We start from the raw sequence: 5668 nt of genomic DNA on the forward strand, positions 1-5668 counted from the left end.
TTTTTGCTTGTTTGTTTGTTTTGAGCTCACCAGGCTTCTAAGCTGAAGGTGTTGCTGCTGGGCACTACAATACGTTTACAATGGCAACTTCTCAGTCAATGCGTACTTTTGTGCATTTACAGAAAAACATGTACCTCACAGAGTAGAAAATACATTTTAAATGACTTTTTGATGTATTTTCTCTTGCTTGCAATTCATTCTTGCACTTTCTTGATTGAATTATTTATTAATCTCTGGCTGTTTTATTGATGGGATTATACAGGCATCACTGAAGACATTCTATAAAGAAACTGAACAAAGCTATCCTGGAGAGACAAAGCTCCACAAATCAATTAGCTCTTTGTTGCCAGTAGTGATAGAGAGGGAAAGCCTGTCTTGAGCTTGCACACTTGGTAATGGTGCCAGCTGTTGCTTATAAGCGGTGTGATGATGATTGCTGATTGCCTTGTGGTGCTGCCTGAGGAATTACATGAGAGTGGCAGGGAGGGAGAAAGATGTGGCTCTTCTCCTTGAGAGTGGTAGCTCATGTTACAGATTGTTATTAACCAGTCCCTGCTGGTATGGTTTCTATTTAGATTTAATATTAAACAAAACACCTGTGCAAAAGCCCAAGATCCACTTTAGAAGTAATTAGATTTGCAATTGCTGCCCAGCAGCACGAGGATGAATGTATAAACTCTGCCAGCCTATGCCAGCAAAAACAGCAATTTATCCTAGCAGATGAAAATAGGAGAATTGTAATGAAGCCTCTCGTTTCCAAAGCCATCCAGGAAGAGGCATTCAGCCTCTTCTAAATGCCTTGGCCAAGGTAGGTGTTGTTCCTGGCAAGGGATCTGCACTGGATTGTTTCAGGTGAGTGGAGGATACCCCATGTTTCTGGGGCTCTCCTGGAGAGCATCGAGCAGGCCAGCCTTGCTCTTCTTTCTCCAGAGATCTCTGCTGAGCATAGCTGTGGCTGGGGCAGTAACTGGGAGGGTAATGGCCTGCTGAGTTGTTTGTCTCTTGAAAGCACTTTGAGTGCTAGCATCCAGAGACAGATAGGGTCCTGTATTGTGCACCATGTTCCCCTTACCTGGGGCATTTTCTGCTTTATGATGTAGTTATGTGCATTGCTGAGGCCAAGAAATGGAGTGATCTCCTTTAGGTTTACCAGCACAGTTGTACTTCTGACAGCCAAAGGACTGGAGGGGTGACAGACGTGCCAAGCTCTACAGAAGTTTCTAAAGTTTTGGGTTTGAACTATGCTAACTGAAGTTCAGATGTAGCCCTTTATCCAAAAACCATATGTTGGAAGGCTATAATGTGCTTTCATTGTTACTATCTATCAATAAATGTAAAAGGATACTGCTGTCTAGGCGTTGGAATTACTTGTGTTTTACAAACCACACCTTCTCTAAAAAATGGCAGGGGTAACGTATATTTGTGTGAGAGATTTTTACAGACTCCAAATGCAGAGAAGTATCTGAATTAATTGAAGTGTGAATACTTCATGTTTTATGAAGGCTATCAGCAGGAAAAAAAACCCAAACAACCACATAATTGGCATTCTTAAAAATAATAATATGAAAAAATTCATTTTGGCAAAAGGAAAAATAAGTACCTTGAAGTTAAATAAATGTAAATATAGACAGTTATTTTCCAACAGGTTTTCCTAACAATTACCTTGTTTATATGCAAATGTAGTATTTATACAAACTGGGGAAAGATCTCCTTGAGAGCAGCCCTGCAGAGAAGGACTTGGGTGACCTGGTGGACGAGAAGCTGGACATGAGCCAGCAGTGTGTGCTTGCAGCCTGGAAGACCAACTGTGTTCTGGGCTGCATTAAAAAAGGGGTGGCTAGCAGGGAAAGGGAGGTGATTGTACTCCTCTACTCGGCTCTTGTGAGGCCCCATCTGCAGTACTGCATCCAAGCCTGGGACTCCCAGTACAAGAAGGATGTGGAGCTCTTGGAGCAGGTCCAGACGAGGGCCACTAAGATGATCAGAGGGCTGGAGCACCTCTCCTATGAGGAAAGGTTGAGGGAACTGGGATTGTTTAGCTTGGAAAAGAGAAGGCTCCAGGGAGACCTCATTGCAGCCTTCCAGTATGTGAAGGGAGCATATAAGCAGGAGGGGGAACGGCTGTTTACGAGGGTGGAGGGTGATAGGACAAGGGGGAATGGTTTTAAACTGAGACAGGAGAGGTTTAGATTAGATATAAGGAGGAAGTTTTTCACACAGAGGGTGGTGATGCACTGGAACAGGTTGCCCAGAGAGGTTGTGGATGCCCCATCCCTGGGGGGGCATTCAAAGCCAGGCTGGATGTGGCTCTGGGCAGCCTGGTCTGGTGGTTGGAGACCCTGCACATAGCAGGGTGGTTGAAACCAGATAATCATTGTGGTCCTTTTCATAGAATCATAGAATGGCCTAGGTTGAAAAGGACTACGTAATTTATACATGGATTATTTACATAGACTGGAGTGTGGATTGGTGGTTTATAGGCATGGAATAGCAAACTCTGGAAAACATATGAACCAGCTTTTAAAATGTAAGATATCCTTCCTCCTTTTTTCCTACCTTTCTTCCTTTCATCTTGTAGTCTGAAAGTAAATGAGGTACAGGGGGTGCACAGTGGCTACTTGTGTGCTCTCTTAACCCGAGGCAAATATGAGGTAACTGAGTTACCTCAGACCTCAATAAAAGTAAGCAGAGATGATCCGGGTGACCTTGTAGCTGATGAGGGCTGCGAGTGAGTCCATATGAAGTATGTGCTCATTTAGAAAGAGCAGCAAGGAAGCAAGCTTAAGAACAGATTGCCAGAGAGTTGTGTAAGCAGTTATGTCTTCTGAAATAAAAACATCACCTAATCACACAGTAAATAAGTATTGAGTTTCATGATTAATTTTGCTATGCATATATTACAGCCTGCTCTGCTTTTTGGGGGAGAAATAGCACTGATTTTAATGAAGTGGCTATATATTCTACACACAAATCCAAATGGTTTCCATGAAAATTGAAAACAAACAAAAAAAATGCTAAACAGCACTAAGATTGGAATTCATTATTTGAATCAAGCACTTATGATTGAAAAATATCATTAAATCTGGTAATTGGAGTTGCTTCCACTGTCTGCCTGCTCTTCACTTTGGACACTGTAGTGAATTAAGACAAACTCTTGTACAAGGTCTCCTGCTGTGGCTAGGAAGAATTCATTCCTCGGCCCTCGTTTGTACAAAATCTGTTTTACTGCCTTCCTCTGATGCATCAGGACTGATGTGAGGCTGTAAGTGAGGCTTGAGAATCACAAGAGCCAGTCCTTTGATCTGGCACAAAGGATCCTTTTTCTGATTTTTGCCTGATGTTTTTGCTTCATGTGTATGCTCATTTTCAGACTGGAGATGTAAATGAGTTTGCTCAGCAGGGACCTTACAGATTTCCACCTTTCTCTGTAGCCTGGGGAACACTTTTTCTGCCTGGGTTGTCAAGGCTCATCTCACTCAACCACTTCCCTGCTACTAGCAACATCTCAGGAATAATTGTCTCTCTAGTAAGTCTTGTTCTCTCTGTGCAGCAGATGTCACCTGGTAACTGCAGTCTCTTAGACTGAATTTAGTCTCTTAGACTAAATTCTCTGGACTTCTAAGGGGGTGCAAATATAAAGACAACAGGGCATGGGTTTTTTGCTTTTGTGAAAGGACATGACTGGAATAAAAATTTTGCAGCAGAAAAGATTAAAAAAACTCCTTTTCCCAAAGACAACCAGTACACTGGCACTGAGCACTCTTTCTACAGAACCCCCCCGAGGAAGTTTATCCATTGCCTGGAGTCCACCGCTGCAACCTTCTCCTCTCTTCCAGTGTTTGTAGGTCTGCCCCATATAGCAGCCATACCTCTTCCAGTGCAGCAGCTGAGCATGATAAGCCAACAGATTTAGTTATAGTGAAAGCAGCAATCCCCACCTTACCTCAGACCTGCTGACAGCTTACGGGAGTTGATGTTGTGCTGCTCTTATAATGTCACCTACTGGTGCAGTGGAAATGACACTTACTGATGAATGCAAGTGGTGGTTAGCAGAGGAAAGCAATCACAAATTAATGTTCCTATGAGTTTTACTGGGATTGCATTTGAAGTTACATCTAATTATTTTGAACAGCTGTTAAGTCTTTTCCAAAATTTGATAATTCTACACATCGTCTTTATAGTATGATGAAGAACTACAGTTGAATTTTTAAAAGGGTATAGAGGTTGGACTGATCTGTGGGATGTGTTGAGTATCCACTGCTAGGATGTATTCTAAAATGTAAGAAAAATGGCCTCATAACTAGCACTAACTTTCCCTCTTAAAAAGTTTTTAATGAAATTGTATTCCTAATTAGTATTTCAAATTTAGAAACAAGTGATTTTTTTTCCTTGATGGAAACCTTTTTTCTTCTTTTTTTCTTCTTTACAACAGAGATGAATGACTAAGAGTAAACTTATTTGTTCTTTTTTCTTTTCATTTGGCCCTCAGTTGCCTTTTCTTGTTGCTCTTAACCAATAATATCTATTTTCTCTGCTTTTAACTCTCCATTCTTGGTCTTCACAGTGGATTCCTATTTTATCACATACCTCTTTTTTTTCTGAAGTCTATTAAGCATCAAAATCTAGCTGGATACCTATGTGTGCTGAATTGTAATGACAGAAAACATTTTTCTACCATAATTATGTCTATCTAATCAAGGCTTTTTAAACATGGTTTAGATTGTATACAAAAATTACAAAGATGGTGCCTCCCATCATCTTCGTGGCCCTCTGCTGGACTCTCTCTAGAAGTTCCTTGTCTAGAAAGACAATGAATCAGGAATGATCTGAGGAGCCCAGAACAGGACACGGTATTCTGAATGTGACCTTACCAGGGCAGAGTAGAGGGGGAGGAAAACTTTCCTCAGCCTGCTGGCCACACTATTTACAATGCACCCCAGGATACCATTGTTCTTCTTGGCCACAGGGGCATGCTGCTGGCTAGTGGTTAGCTTGTTGAACATCAGAACACCCAGGTCCTTCTCTGCAAGGCTCCTTTTCAGCAAGTCACCCCCTAATCTGTACTGATGCAAACTATTTCTTCATAGCCACAAATGTTCTCAGGCTCCTCACCCCATTCCAATCTGCCCAATAGCATTTTTTCCCCCTCCTGATACAGATGAGCAGAGATGGGAAGAAGCCATGGCACTACACACCTGCTGGGCAACATGTGTTTCTCTGCAGGCCAATATGTGTGCTATAATGGGATGTGGGAAACTTTCCTTTTCGTGTGACTCAAAGCAGCTTGAAGCAGGACAAGATATCTGGCACTCCCACTCTTTTTATACTATATATTTGAAGCTAATTCAAGCTGAACATGATTTATTTTTGCAGTTGTGAAAATATGAGCTGTTTATGAACCTTAATTTTCACCTACTTCTATTCATGGTGGTTTTCTGCTATTTGCTCTATATAAGAATATTGCAAGTGTCAACCTTCTGACAAGATAGGTCTGGTGCTTTTAATACTCTAGTGGGCAGACCAGCATGCTCATGTCGATAAAGAGTATTTCCTGACTGGGATTTAGCTGGGATAGAGATCAAGGAATATTGTAGGGCATATCATGCTTAAATTGCAAATATGAATTTGTATATCAACTCTAGAGAGTAAAACTGAAAGAGTACAACTT

The sequence above is a fragment of the Meleagris gallopavo genome, chromosome 4, assembly GCF_000146605.3.
Source record: "Meleagris gallopavo isolate NT-WF06-2002-E0010 breed Aviagen turkey brand Nicholas breeding stock chromosome 4, Turkey_5.1, whole genome shotgun sequence".
Taxonomy (NCBI): domain Eukaryota; kingdom Metazoa; phylum Chordata; class Aves; order Galliformes; family Phasianidae; genus Meleagris; species Meleagris gallopavo.